The sequence below is a fragment of the Balaenoptera acutorostrata genome, chromosome 16 (genome assembly GCF_949987535.1).
Source record: "Balaenoptera acutorostrata chromosome 16, mBalAcu1.1, whole genome shotgun sequence".
NCBI lineage: Eukaryota > Metazoa > Chordata > Mammalia > Artiodactyla > Balaenopteridae > Balaenoptera > Balaenoptera acutorostrata.
This window is the reverse complement of record NC_080079.1, coordinates 32,555,521-32,571,955: the sequence shown is the minus strand read 5'-3', so window position 1 is coordinate 32,571,955 and position 16,435 is coordinate 32,555,521. Positions and strand designations below refer to the sequence as shown.

The following is a 16,435-nucleotide window of genomic DNA, read 5'->3' as shown; positions in this document are numbered from 1 at the left end:
TACTAGCAAACAGAATCCAACAGCATGGTAAAATGATCATACACTATGATCAAGTGGGGTTTATCCCAGGAATGCAAGGATTCTTCAATATAGGCAAATCAATCAATGTGATACACCATAATAACAAACTGAAGGAGAAAAACCATATGATCATCTGAATAGATGCAGAAAAGGCTTTTGGCAAAATTCAACACCCATTTATGATAAAAACCCTCCAGAATGTAGGCATAGAGCGAACTTACCTCAATATAATAAAGGCCATGTATGACAAACCCACAGCCAACATCGTTCTCAATGGTGAAAAACTGAAACCATTTCCTCTAATATCAGGAACAATACAAGGAAGTTTTAGCCACAGCAATCAGAGAAGAAAAAGAAATAAAAGGAATCCAAGTCGGAAAAGAAGAAGTAAAGCTGTCACTGTTTGCAGATGACATGATACTATACATAGAGAATCCTAAAGATGCTACTAGAAAACTACTAGATGTAATCAACGAATTTGGTTAAGTAGCAGGATAAAAAATTAATGCACAGAAATCTCTTGCATCCCTATATACTAATGATGAAAAATCTCAAAGAGAAATTAAGAAAACACTCCCATTTACCATTGCAACAAAAAGAATAAAATACCTAGGAATAAACCTACCTAAGGAGACAAAAGACCTGTATGCAGAAAACTATAAGACACTGATGAAAGAAATTAAAGATGATACAAATAGATGGAGAGGTATACCATGTTCTTGGATTGGAAGAATCAACATTGTGAAAATGACTCTACTACCCAAAGCAATGTACATATTCAATGCAATCCCTATCAAACTACCAATGGCATTTTTCATATAACTAGAACAAAAAATTTCACAATTTCTATGGAAACACAAAAGACCCTGAATAGCCAAAGCTATCTTGAGAAAGAAAAGCAGAGCTGGAGGAATCAGGCTCCTGGACTTCAGACTATACTACAAAGCTACAGTAATCAAGACAGCATGGTATTGGCACAAAAACAGAAATACAGATCAATGGAACAGGATAGAAAGCCCAGAGGTAAACCCACGCACATATGGTTGCCTTATTTTTGATAAAGGAGTCAAGAATATACCATGCAGAAAAGACAGCCTCTTCAATAAGTGCTGCTGGGAAAACTGGATAGCTACATGTAAAAGAATGAAATTAGAACACTCCCTAACACCATACACAAAAATAAACTCAAAATGGATTAAAGACCTAAATGTAAGGCAGACACTATAAAACTCTCAGAGGAAACCACAGGCAGAACACTATGACATAAATCACAGCAAGATCCTTTTTGACCCACCTCCTAGAGAAACGGAAATAAAAACAAAAATAAACAAATGGGACCTAATGAAACTTAAAAGCTTTTGCACAGCAAAGGAAACCATAAACAAGACGAAAAGACAACCCTCAGAATGGGAGAAAATATTTGCAAATGAAGCAGCAGACAAAGGATTAATCTCCAAGATTTACAAGCAGCTCATGCAGCTCAATAACAAAAAAACAAACAACCCAATCCAAAAATGGGCAGAAGACCTAAATAGACATTTCTCCAAAGAAGATATACAGATTGCCAACAGACACATGAAAGAATGCTCAACATCACTAATCATTACAGAAATGCAAATCAAAACTCCAATGAGGTATCACCTCACACCGGTCAGAATGGCCATCATCAAAAAATCTACAAACAATGAATGCTGGAGAGGGTGTGGAGAAAAGGGAACCCTGTTGCACTGTTGGTAGGAACATAAATTGCTACAGCCACTATGGAGAACAGTATGCAGTTTCCTTAAAAAACTAAAAATAGAACTACCATATAATCCAGCAATCCCACTACTGGGCATATACCCTGAGAAAACCATAATTCAAAAAGAGTCATGTACCACAATGTTCACTGCAGCTCTATTTACAATAGCCAGCACATGGAAGCAACCTAAGTGTCCATCGAGAGATGAATGGATAAAGAAGATGTGGCACATATATACAATGGAATATTACTCAGCCATAAAAAGAAACGAAATTGAGTTATTTGTAGTGAGGTGGATGGACCTAGAGTCTGTCATACAGAGTGAAGTCAGAAAGAGAAAAACAAATACCATATGCTAACACATATATATGGAATTTAAAAAAAGAAAATGGTTATGAAGAACATAGGGGCAGGACAGGAATAATGATGCAGACGTAGAGAACGGACTTAGGACACGGGGAGGGGGAAGGGTAAGCTGGGACGAAGTGAGAGAGTGGCATGGACATATATACACTACCAAATGTAAAATAGATAGCTAGTGGGAAGCAGCGGCATAGCACAGGGAGATCAGCTCGGTGCTTTGTGACCACCTAGAGGGGTGGAATAGGGAGGGTGGGAGGGAGATACAAGAGGGAGGAGATATGGGGATATATGTATATGTATAGCTGATTCACTTTGTTATAAAGCAGAAACTAACACTCCATTGTAAAGCAATTATACTCCAATAAAGATGTTAAAAAAAAGAAAGAAAGAAGTCATGGATGAGACCTCAAAGGAATATAATCAAGGTCTGAAGAATAAGGTTGTTAGGGAACTTGCAAAATCCATTACCCTCAATATACCAAACTAAAACCAGATATCTTAAATTAGCAACATTGCGGCTTCCTTGGTGGCACAGTGGTTAAGAATCTGCCTGCCAATGCAGGGGACACTGGTTCGAGCCCTGGTCCGGGAAGATCCCACATGCCACAGAGCAACTAAGCCCGTGTGCCACAACTACTGAGACTGCACCCTACAGCCAGCAAGCCACAACTACTGAAGCCCACGTGCCTAGAGCCCATGCTCTGCAACGAGACACCACCGCAGTGAGAAGCCCGTGCACCACAACGAAGAGTAGCCCCCACTCGCCACAGCTAGAGAAAGCCCATGCACAGCAACGAAAACCCAAAGCAGCCAAAAATAAATAAATAAATTTATATTAAAAAATTAGCAACATTGCATTTATATTCCTTGTTTTCCAGAAACATTTAAAGAATTTACTTGCCCTAAAGAGTAAATGTAATGCTTATAAATTCACATTTGCTGAAGGTAAATAATATGAGGGTTTAAAATTTTTGTTTCTAGTCCTCCTTTCAAGTGTCCCATGCCTTTCTGACTTTATAATTTTGCATCAGTGAGATTCTCGCCAAATGACAAATTTTCCAAATCATCTACATTTGATATAAATTCCTTTTTAAAATTTTTATTTATTTTATTTATTTATTTTTGGCTGCTTTGGGTCTTCGTTGCTGCACGCGGGCTTTCTCTAGTTGCGGTGAGCGGGGTCTACTCTTCGTTGCGGTGCGTGGGTTTCTCATGGCAGTGGCTTCTCTTGTTGCGGAGCACGGGCTCTAGGCTCGTGGGTTCAGTAGTTGTGGCTCTCGGGCTCTAGGGCGCAGGCTCAGCAGTTGTGGCGCATGGGCTTAGCTGCTCCGCAGCATGTCGGATCTTCCCGGACCAGGGCTCGAACCCGTGTCCCCTGCATTGGCAGGCGGATTCTTAACCACTGTGCCACCAGGGAAGCCCTGATATAAATTCTTAAAGATGTAGAAAAAGTATACAAAAGAAAGTGAATATATCCTAGGATTTCAGCCTAGATTGAATTCACAGTTTGCAGGGTAAGGGAAAGAACGTTACTGTGACTTATTTACAGGAAAACCAAAAGATGGAGAAAAAAGTGTGGAAATAGTAGAAATTTTAAAGAAAAAAACTTTGAGGTAGTACAAAGCAATCATTAGGTACTTAAGAAATTCTTCAGTTATTGAACTCAAGGAACATATTTGCGCCAAACTTAATGATAAATATCACTCCTCCTTGGAGCACTTGACAAACCTTTAGAGGAATAAGCCTTTAATCAATAAGCATAAATTATTTTTAAAACCTCAAAAAAATGAATTGTTTTATTTGGGCTCATAAAATAACTTCCTGTGGGCCCCTGGGCTTATTCTCCTTTGGGTTTGGGGATTCGGGAAAGTATACATTGATACAGTCTGTGAAAGGAAATAAGTACTAAGATGGGTGAACATTATTCCCTCCTCATTATTACACAGGCAATAACTTATAAAGGAATAAAAACTGCATTTTCTGTGAAAAAGGGTCCTGAGAAAAGCAAACTGATAGTAGAAATTCAGAGAAGTTACTGGTTAATGTTCATTCAGTAATAATGTGCTGTAATGTGGTGCAGAGTTTATTTTAGTGATAGAAATTTTAGTAGCTATGTAAATGACTTTACTCCTATTTAGAAGTATTAGTATTTAGTCTTTAAAAGTTGATTATCTCCAGAGAACAGTCTATACAACTGTATAATAATTCCTAAGCCTTCTTCCTGGTTCTAACTGAAAGTGCAGGCATCATTAGACATACTATAAATATAGTTGGGATAATTTCTTTAGTTACATTATTTTACACTTGCCCACCCCAAAACTTAAAACACTTTTCTGCCCATTCACATAGTTTCAAACTATCGTGCAATTATAGTTTATTTTCATCATTCATAATTCAGACACATTTGTACATTTGGAAGAATGGCATGCTTAATCACCTCCAGAATACTCATAAAAAGTTAATAAAGATATGAAATAACATTTTCCAACTTTCGTTAAATTGAAGATCTCTGTGATTCCTTGTTAAAAAGTCTCTATGTTGGCATTTCAATTTTTATCATCCTCTTCAAGGACCAAAACATACTCCAAATTAACACAACATTGTGAATCAACTACACTTCAATAAAGTTTTTAAAAAATCTTTTTAAAAATGTACTCCACATTTGATGACAATCAACAACAGTAAGCAGAAAAGATGTTTGGAAAGAAACACCACTGTTTTTTAACAGTGCACTTTTGCATTCAAAAAAATGTTAGCAAAATATTTTTGCACTGTTGATACTATTATATTTTACGTCAACTTCAAGTAGAACACAATTTTTTAAAAAGTTGTATTTGCAATATGAAATGAAGATTTGCTTAATTCATTCAGTAAATATTTATTGAGCATTTACTACATGCTAGGCATTGTTCTAGCTATTGGGGATTCAGAGGTGAAAAAGACAGACATGATTCTTACTTTTCCACTACCAAGAAGCTTATGTTTTATCTTGAATCATTTACATTAAAAAATACATAAACCAGCAATAAAATGTTATTAAGTCACAGATGTCATAGAACTGAGGTTGAAAAGGAGCTCAGAGATCACCTACGGTCTGTCATCAATTCCAAGATGCACAGTATTTTACATTCTGACATCTCTGAAATCAGCCACATCTTACAGTGCGGTCAGACCAGGCAGCAATAGAGCTGTCACTGCCAGCATGTGTGCATCAAAACCTATGGAATGAGTGTCAGGGGCTTGGAAGAAAATCCAGGAGATAATGGTGAAGGCACCCTTTTAAGGATTTTTGATGACTCAGTATTCAATAAAGTACAATAGTTCAAAGTGTTCATCTGTTACAGCAGAGGAAAATGAAATTCAGAGAGGTTAAATGACTTGCCCTAATTCACAAAGCAGAGTAGGTAGGACAAGAGTCCAGGTCTGAGTTCCAATCTCATTCTTCTTCTACCTAAGTCTTCAGTTAATGGAAGGAAAGCCTCAAGTACATGACTCTAACTTTGGGACCAGGGGCAAGGATCTTAATCCCTCTTTGCCTCATTTCTCTACTTGTAAAATAGGAAGTTTAAGAGACCTAATTAATATGTTACTTTAAGTTTTAAGTGAGATAATGCATGTATAGGACTTAACACAGAGATTAGCAAATGGTAAGTGCTCCAAAAAAGTTAACTATTTGAGATCAAACTTTACATTTGGTAGGAAATAAACTGATCATGAATTATCCCACAAATACAGATCACTATATGAAGCTCACATCTAGTTATTTGGTTAAAGTATCAGAAAACTAAACAGACTGGTCAAACATTTGAACTGATTAGTGTAATAAAAATGTCCACCTTAACAATGCTTTTGTCCAGGTCCATGTGGTACTGTGCCAAGACCCCAGCAGACCTACCTGCAAGAAACCATACAAAAAGTAAGAATCTCCCCCTCCACCCCTGACCATCAAATTACCAGTACTCTAATGTGTACAAATGCACTTGTAAATGCAACCTCAAGGGACACATAAACAAGGAAAAACATTTAAAATGTATAACAGAGCATTCATTTTTGGTTTCTTTAAAATACTACTACAACTGTATATATTAATACTAGTACAAGAACTACACATTTTGGAGCTTAAAATGCACCACAGGGAGACATGATTTGGCCAGAAGAGTCAGAGTAATAACTGTTATGATTTATATATTACTTTATATATTACAAAGCACTTTCTCATCCGTTCTCAACTCAGTGCTTTGCACATAGTATGTAATTGTAAAAACAAATCCCAGGTGCTTTCTAATGTCATTTATTTTCCGCTCAAACAACAGAATATTCAGAGAAGGGGTAAATGTTCACATTTCTTTTTTATTTTCTTCATGTTTAAGACTTTCTAGGTCAGCTCTTTTAATTTTGAGAGTTTAAGTGAAAATCCAAATTACAACACATTATATTACATTGAATCAACCTGCTTTAAATATTAGTTTCCATATTTTTGTTTCTATAAAAATAGTAATATTCTGTATGTCTTTACACATTATCAGCTCATTACCTATTTCAGACAAATAAAAATGGTTTCAATTGAGATTTGGAATCCAACAGATATACAGTTAAGCATTTAGGAAGTAATTTTAACTTCTTAAAATTACTTAATAAGTAATTAAGCACTTAAGAAGTAATTTTAACTACTAGGAAATATTAATCAACTCACATTTGTTCCTGTTTCACCCGATGACAAAACCTATAGGGCACCCTGCAAGAGAACTAACTCAAATTAATATATCTATACCTAGAATTGCTGTTGCACTTTCAGAACCTTCTGGCAATTAAAGCCTTATCGTGAGGTACAATTCTGGCATCTTCGTGTTTCATCATGACAACTGCACAGCAGCAAAGCTCAATAAAAGAATGTTTTTGGTAAAATCTCGTAAGCACTAGCATGTTATCCAAATTTAAACCTTAAAAGAAAACCACCACATGACTCAACATGCGAACTTTCCCTATTCTGAAACTTACTAACATTATTAGTTTGCTTGTATTTGGGACACACACACACACAGACACACACACAAACCAATCACATACTGCATTATATCAATACACATCCTAGATGTTTTTGAAGATCAAAGTTGAGTAAAGTTGGGTCGGCAGGGAAAAGCTCTATGGCTTACTCGGAGCGCCCCTTGGTGAGAAGCATCTCAGCCTCTAGGGGCCAGACTCCAGAGGGGGCGGCAGTTCGGGGCTGCACTCTAGGGCGCCCCCAGCCTAGCCGCCTCAGAGTCGCCAGCGCGCCCCACCTCTCTCTGTTCTAGACTCCGGCCCACCCCTTCCTCCCCGGCCAGCCACCGCGCTGCCCCCTCAGCTCCTAGGCAGCTGGGAAAGACCGGAACAAAAACCCGGCACACAAAGAAGTGCTGGGTAGGAAGCGAGGCTCCACCCTGCCAAGAGGAGCGACTCCTCTAGAAAAACTTGGCGGCAAGTTAATAGGAATCGCGGAGGCGCAGTTTCTAGGACCCTTTGGGACACCCTGCCGCCCAGCGACCTCATCCTTTGTCCTTTGACAGGCCTCCTTGAAGCCCCAAACTCTGAGCGCTTTCCGAGCAACTCTTGACTCGACCTCCATTGCGGTCCATCACTGATAGCAGCCACGATAACTGCATCCGGGTGTGTCGGGGAGCCGCGCGTAGGCTCTCCCGGAAGTGACGCTAGCGCGGAAGGATCGCGTTCGGCTGAGAGGGACTGAGGGGAACGGACTGCCGGAAGCCGGTGCGGAAGGGAAGCTGTTCGTGGCGGGTGAAGGTCGGGGACTTTGTGACAATCAACTCCCTAGAATAGATATCACGTGTCTGGCATTGTGCTTAACACCAGCATTGCCATACCACTTAATCCCTTCTTCAACAACAGTCCCAGGAGAAAGAAATATTATCATTTCCATCTTATGTACGGGAAAGCTAAGGCTAAGAGAGGGCAAATGATTTAAGATCATAGAGCTAGTATTTGGTGAAGCTGGTGTAACCCCGTCATTCTGGCTGCAGAACCTGTGTTTGAAACCTCCTGCGTCGTGCTTCTATTTAGAAAAGTTCAAACCCCTGGTGCTTGTTATCCTGGTGAGCCACTTCTGCCAAGGGCTGTTTACCTTAAGCTCTGCATCCTGTTGCCCTAGAAGTGGTGCCGAGTCACAACCCTTGTGCATTTTACGGTGGGCACAAGGCCGAGCGTGTACCCGGGTCATCATCGCTATCCCGATGACCTGGGATTTCGCTTGGTCTCCTACCCCTTGACCCTGCACCAGCCCTCACAGTGCAGGTTAACTGAGGAAACTGGCACTGGCTATTCGGCTCGGGGAAACATTTTAACTCCTGTCAGGTATGTGTAAATTCGGGACTATTAAGACAACTGGAGGTCACCATCATCAAATGCAGTCTCTGGCCTTAACAAAGGGCTTGACAAGTGTTATCTTGGACTTTCCACCGAGTCAATTATGTTTCTTCTGGCTTCTGTTTCTTTAGAATATGACGGAGAATCAATCCTTTGATCTTATGTCTACATAAATCCTCAAATAACAACGTGTGAATAGCCACTAAGGTCATATTTTTGTAAAAACATTATGCATAGAAAAAAGCACTAACAAATACATCAAACTTAACAGTGATAGTACTTGAAGAGTGGCCATTGAATCCTTTCATTTCTTTTATATTCGTCTACTTTTTGTTTTCCATATCTGCTATATCTTTTTAATATAGACAAATTGTCCACAGTAAAACCTTTTTAATTGCCTGACATTATAATGAAGACAAAGATATGTTGTCACATTTTGACAGATGACAGTCCTTGGTGCAAGTCACATAGGGGAATCCTGTTTGCCTGGAAGAGCATTGAGGTTTTGTCAGGGTATTATCAAAATACAGTTTGGGTCAACAAGCCTCACAGGAAAAATGAATCAAATGAGTAAAAATTGATGTTTTTCACGAACTGTTATATAAAAAATATACTACAATCAAAAGTTTTTCTTCTAAAGAATAAAGAGGGGAAGGTATTTGGGGTTCTTGAAATTCTAGGGAACAAGTATAGAAAGCTATTTTTATTCTGCCTTCTTTGGGGTACAGATTTAAGCAATTTATCTTTTTTCAGACTATACAAAATAAAGACTTCATTCTCTATTCTCTCCCTAAATTCCACTTCCTACTATTGCTTTTTAGTGATCTCTCAAGCAGTAGTACAACAAGAAATATGGTGGAAAGATAGAAGAGAGAAATGAGAAGAAATCAGGGGAAGAAGAAAAGGTGGAGGAATAAAGGAAGAATCTGATATTGGCGTTGAGGTTACTTTGGAATTCCAAGGTGGCATATAGCAACTGTCTCATCCGAGTCCTGGCGCAAGCCCAGTTGCCCATCCAAAGGTAGATTCACATATACAGTGTCTCCACTCACACACTCAGCACCCACAATGATAACTCTGGCCAAAATTCACTTTATACTTTTACAAATTAAACATATATTTTAACAAAACTGGGAGTCACTGAACAACAAGAAATATAAAGTAAAATCCCATCATTTTCCATGGTGCTCTCTCTTACCATATCATTCATTCATCTCATGATTAATGGCCTAAATGGATATTGAATTGGAAGTTTTGCCTGCAGCATTACAGTGCAACAACTATGAAACACCAAAGTGAGGTGCTGACAAGACGCATGTTTTTGAAGGAAATATCTTTGTGTTAGTCTGGGTCCTTTGAGAGGTGGTTGTTAAGATGAAATTAAATGTGCAAGAGTTTTATTAGAGGAAACACTTGTGAGAGAGAATGGGGAGGGAGCCAGGGGAGGCTGGGAGAGCCATTCGACTGTGATGCAAGTCTGAAACTGAGTGAAGGAGAGAAGGAGGGAAGGTTGGTGGAAGTGTCCTAGACTTCTACACAGTCTAAGGTAGATTCAGCAAGGCTGTTGGGGATCCATAAGTGAAAATCACTGTCAGAGGAGTCCTCCTAGGGAAGAGCCTGCCTTATTATCTGTGCTGCACTCAGTCATTGGCTGGAGTAGCCCATTGGAAGCTTGGCTTTTGGTGCAAATGTGGCAGAATCTTAGACTTTTGGTCAATTTTGCTCCCTCTATTTGGTCACCACAATCCAAGAACTAGTTTTTCAATTATTGGAACTTTTCACCAGTTTCAGGCTTAAAAGAAGATTTTTGAAAGAGTTGATTTCATGAGGAGGAGTTTTGGAGAGAGCCATTGTTATGCTTTCCCATGCCCCTTCAAGTCTGGTGAGTGAGGCTTCAACAGCACTACTCAGAGAGCTTGATATATGTCCCCTGGCTTTTGAGAAGTACGATAGTTTCTGACTCGCATCTGGGAAATCCTAAGGGTAGGAGAAATGGGTCAGTAAGAGGTTTTGGCACAGGAACAAAGGAGAGTTGCTATGTTGGGATCAGCTGTCACTCCCACCAGGGCAAATGATGTTTGAGTATTTCTCATGCACCAGATGTGGGGCACATGAGAGAAAGAGAGAGCTTGCCTGGTGCCTTTTTGACTCTTTCCCAAGAGGCCTGCCTGGAAGGGAGATGGGGCTCCAAAAGAGAGAATCTGTGTGGTGTGGATTATTAGAAAATTTGGAGCTGTAAATGGAGCAGTAACTGGGGGAATAGAATGCATCGCCCATCTAGGGTGACCAGCTTTTCCAAGTTTGCCTGGAACGCTCCCTGCTTTAGTATTAAAAATCTTGAGTCCCAGGAACCCCTCAGTCCCAGGCAATTCAGGATGATTGGTCATTCTACCTGTCATAGAAGGAGTTGCAGTCAGAAGGCACCCTAGCAGGGAGCCTCCAAGAACCCAAAAAATTGCTCATGAGAGTAAGAGTCAAGTTGAAATATCAAGCAGGTCCAGAGTATGTGAAGCCAGCTTATGACCAGGTCAGTGTTAAAGTGGTTTTTATCAGAGGACAGTTGGAAAATGATGCTGAAGCAGGATCTTCTTCTCCACACTATCCTTTTGGAGTATGTGTTAGTCTGCTCAGGCTGCCATAACAAAATACCACAGATTGGGTGGCTTAAACCACAAAAATGTATTTTCTCACAATTCTGGAGGCCAGAAGTTCAAGATCAAGGTTCTGGCTAATCCGTTTCTGGTGAGAACTCTCTTCCTGGGTTGCAGATGTTCGCCTTCTTGCTGCATCCTCACAGGGGCTTTCCTCACTCTGTGTGTGTGTGTGTGTGTGTGTGTGTGTGTGTGTGTGTGTGTGAGGAGAGAGAGAGAGGTATGTCTCTGGTGTCTCTTATAAGGACACTAATCCTATCAGATCAGGGCCCTACTCTTATGACCTTATTTAACCTTAATGACTTCCTCAGAGGCCTCATCTCCAAATACAACTACACTGGGGGTTGGGGCTTCAACATATAAACTTTAGAGGGACAGAAACATTTATTTCATAACAGATTATGACTTGGAACGCAGAGATACCTTTTTTAGTGGGGAGCATAAGAATATTAGGTCTGTCCCATGCCTCACACCCTTATGGAGAAGATATGCTATAGTGTATCTGTATCTTTTTGTGAACAAAAGTAAACATTATATTTGGAGATCATTTATGACTCTTTTAGAGCTCTTCAGACATTATTTTAATCTTATCAATGTAAAGATGGACCCACCCAGAGGACTGTTTTCTTCTGTCCTACAGAGCAGAGGAAGACACAAGCTAAAGCTAACACTACCTGACCCATAGGGAAACCCACAACAGACTGTGTAGACAGTGATCAGGACTTGGACTAAACAGGGATTTAGCAAACATTGGGACTGTTCTGTATGGTGCTGCTTGTATGTATGAAATTTGACATTAAAAAAAGTGTTGCATGAGAGAGAGACAGAGACAGAGAGAAAGAGAAGAGGAGAGAATTGGATGTCTGTGTTCTGGATGTCTGTGTTCATAGAATTGGATGTTGGATAGCATCCACTTGAACCCCTCCAGGAAGCCTAGCTGTTTTTGTTTAATTCCTTAAGGGCTTTAGTAGTTGGAACTAGGTTCAGCTGTGAGCACAGAGTAACAGAAGGCTCTAAAATAAAAGTTATTTAAACATGACATACATTTATTTTTTTTCTTTCAAGAAATCTGGATGGACTCGGGGCAAGATGGCGGAAGAGTAAGACACGGAGATCACCTTCCTTCCCACAGATACATTAGAAATACATCTACACGTGGAACTGCTCCTACAGAACACCCACTGAACGCTGGCAGAAGACGTCAGACCTCCCAAAAGGCAAGAAACTCCCCACGTACTTGGGTAGGGCTAAAAGAAAAAGGAAATAACAGAGACAAAATAATAGGGACGGGACCTGCACCAGTGGGAGGGAGCCGTGAAGGAGGAAAGGTTTCCACACACTAGGAAGGCCGTTCGCGGGCGGAGACTGCGGGTGGCAGAGGGGGGTAGCTTCGGAGCCATGGAGGAGAGCGCAGCCACAGGGGTGTGGAGGGCAAAGCGGAGAGATTCCCACACGGAGGATCGGTGCCGAGTAGCACTCACCAGCCCGAGAGGCTTGTCTGCTCACCCGCCGGGGCGGGCGGGGGCTGGGAGCTGAGGCTCGGGCTTCGGTCGGATCGCAGGGAGAGGACTGGGGTTGGCGGCGTGAACACAGCCTGAAGGGGTTAGTGCACCACAGCTAGCCGGAAGGGAGTCCGGGAAAGTCTGCAGTTGCCAAAGAGGCAAGAGACTTTTTCTTGCCTCTTTGTTTTGCGGTGCGCAAGGAGAGGGGATTCAGAGCGCCGCCTAAACGAGCTTCAGAGACGGGCGCAAGCCGCGACTATCAGCGCGGACCCCAGAGATGGGCATGAGACGCTAAGGCTGCTGCTGCCGCCACCAAAAAGCCTGTGTGCAAGCACAGGTCACTCTCCACACCGCCCCTCCCGGGAGCTGGTGCAGCCCGCCACGGCCAGGCTCCCGTGATCCGGGGACAACTTCCCCGGGAGAACGCATGGCACGCCTCGGGCTGGTGCAACGTCACGCCGGCCTCTGCCGCTGCAGGCTCACCCCGCATCCATATCCTTCCCTCCCCCCCCACCCCGCCCGAGTGAGCCAAAGCCCCGGAAGCAGCTGATCCTTTAACCCCGTTCTGTCTGGGCGGGGAACAGACGCCCTCAGGCGACCTACACGCAGAGGCGGGTCCAAATCCAAAGCTGAACCCCGGGAGCTGTGCGAACAAAGAAGAGAAAGGGAAATCTCTCCCAGCAGCCTCAGAAGCAGTGGATTAAAACTCCACAAACAACTTGATGTGCCTGCATCTGTTGAATACCTGAATAGACAATGAATCATCCCAAATTCAGGAGGTGGACTTTGGGAGCAGGATATATTAATTTTTCCCCTTTTCCTTTTTCTGTGGGTGTATATGTGTATGCTTCTGGGTGAGATTTTGTCTGTATAGCTTTGCTTTATAATAGCTTTATTTTATTTTATTTTATTTTATCCTCTTTCTTTCTTTCTTTCTTTCTTTCTTTCTTTCTTTCTTTCTATTTTTTCTCCCTTTTACTCTGAGCCGTGTGGATGAAAGGCTCTTGGTGCTCCAGCCAGGCATCAGGGCTGTGCCTCTGAGGTGGGAGAGCCAACTTCAGGACACTGGTCCACAAGAGACCTCCCAGCTCCACGTAATACCAAACGGCGAAAATCTCTCAGAGATCTCCATCTCAACATCAAGACCCAGCTTCACTCAACGACCAGCAAGCTACAGTGCTGGATACCCTATGCCAAACAACTAGCAAGACAGGAACACAGCCCCATCCATTAGCAGAGAGGCTGCCTAAAATCATAATAAGGCCACAGACACCCCAAAACACACCACCAAATGTGGACGTGCCCACCAGAAAGACAAGATCCAGCCTCATCCACCAGAACACAGGCACTAGTCCCCTCCACCAGGAAGCCTACACAACCCACTGAACCAACTTTAGCCACTGGGGACAGATACCAAAAACAACGGGAACTACGAACCTGCAGCCTGTGAAAAGGAGACCCCAAACACAGTAAGATAAGCAAAATGAGAAGACAGAAAAACACACAGCAGATGAAGGAGCAGGGTCAAAACACACCAGACCTAACAAATGAAGAGGAAATAGGTAGTCTACCTGAAAAAGAATTCAGAATAATGATAGTAAGGATGATCCAAAATCTTGGAAATAGAATAGACAAAATGCAAGAAACATTTAACAAGGACGTAGAAGAACTAAAGAGGAACCAAGCAACGATGAAAAACACAATAAATGAAATTAAAAATACTCTAGACGGGATCAATAGCAGAATAACTGAGGCAGAAGAATGGATAAGTGACCTGGAAGATAAAATGGTGGAAATAACTACTGCAGAGCAGAATAAAGAAAAAAGAATGAAAAGAACTGAGGACAGTCTCAGAGACCTCTGGGACAACATTAAACGCACTACCATTTGAATTATAGGGGTCCCAGAAGAAGAAGAGAAAAAGAAAGGGACTGAGAAAATATTTGAAGAGATTATAGTTGAAAACTTCCCTAATATGGGAAAGGAAATTGTTAATCAAGTCCTGGAAGCACAGAGAGTCCCATACAGGATAAATCCAAGGAGAAACATGCCAAGACACATATTAATCAAAATATCAAAAATTAAATATAAAGAAAACATATTAAAAGCAGCAAGGGAAAAACAACAAATAACACACAAGGGAATCCCCATAAGGTTAACAGCTGATCTTTCAGCAGAACCTCTGCAAGCCAGAAGGGAGTGGCAGGATATACTTAAAGTGATGAAGGAGAAAAACCTACAACCAAGATTACTCTACCCAGCAAGGATCTCATTCAGATTCGATGGAGAAATTAAAACCTTTACAGACAAGCAAAAGCTGAGAGAGTTCAGCACCACCAAACCAGCTTTACAACAAATGCTAAAGGAACTTCTCTAGGCAAGAAACACAAGAGAACGAAAACACCTACAATAACAAACCCAAAGCATTTAAGAAAATGGGAATAGGAACATACATATCGATAATTGCGTTAAATGTAAATGGATTAAATGCTCCCACCAAAAGACACAGACTGGCTGAATGGATACAAAAACAAGACCCGTATATATGCTGTCTACAAGAGACCCACTTCAGACCTAGAGACACATACAGACTGAAAGTGAGGGGATGGAAAAAGATATTCCATGCAAATGGAAATCAAAAGAAAGCTGGAGTAGCAATTCTCATATCAGACAAAATAGACTTTAAAATAAAGACTATTACAAGAGACAAAGAAGGACACTATATAATGATCAAGGGATCGATCCAAGAGGAAGGTATAACAATTGTAAATATTTATGCACCCAACATAGGAGCACCTCAATACATAAGGCAAATACTAACAGCCATAAAAGGGGAAATTGACAGCAACAAAATCATAGTAGGGGACTTTAACAACCCACTTTCACCAATGGACAGATCATCCAAAATGAAAATAAATAAGGAAACACAAGCTTTAAATGATACATTAAACAAGATGGACTTAATTGATATTTATAGGACATTCCACCCAAAAACAACAGAATACACATTTTTCTCAAGTGCTCATGGAACATTCTCCAGGATAGATCATATCTTGGGTCACAAATCAAGCCTTGGTAAATTTAAGAAAATTGAAATCGTATCAAGTATCTTTTCCGACCACAACGCTATGAGACTAGATATCAATTACAGGAAAAGATCTGTAAAAAATACAAACACATGGAGGCTACACAATACACTACTTAATAACGAAGTGATCACTGAAGAAATCAAAGGGGAAATCAAAAAATACCTAGAAACAAATGACAATGGAGACACAACGACCCAAAACCTATGGGATGCAGCAAAAGCAGTTCTAAGAGGGAAGTTTATAGCAATGCAAGCCTACCTCAAGAAACAGGAAACATCTCGAATAAACAACCTAACCTTGCACCTAAAGCAATTAGAGAAAGAAGAGCAAAAAAACTCCAAAGCTAGCAGAAGGAAAGAACTCATAAAGATCAGATCAGAAATAAATGAAAAAGAAATGAAGGAAACAATAGTAAAAATCAATGAAACTAAAAGCTGGTTCTTCGAGAAGATAAACAGAATTGATAAACCATTAGCCAGACTCATCAAGAGAAAAAGGGAGAAGACTCAAATCAATAGCATTAGAAATGAAAAAGGAGAAGTAGCCACTGACACTGCAGAAATACAAACGATCATGAGAGATTACTACAAGCAACTCTATGCCAATAAAATGGACAACCTGGAAGAAATGGACAGATTCTTAGAAATGCACAACCTGCCGAGACTGAACCAGGAAGAAATAGAAAATATGAACAGACCAATCACAAGC

General features: G+C 40.9%; 1 long non-coding RNA gene across 1 annotated transcript; it reads right to left on the bottom strand.

Annotated features, from left to right (window-relative positions):
- Positions 1-4,533: 4,533 nt before the first annotated feature.
- LOC103014303 (uncharacterized) lies at positions 4,534-7,796 on the bottom strand. The gene is made up of 3 exons (XR_451455.3): positions 7,725-7,796; positions 6,819-6,860; positions 4,534-6,020 (listed from the first exon to the last, which is right to left on the bottom strand). It is a non-coding gene; the product is annotated as an uncharacterized LOC103014303 (long non-coding RNA).
- Between the last annotated feature and the right edge of the window lie 8,639 nt (positions 7,797-16,435).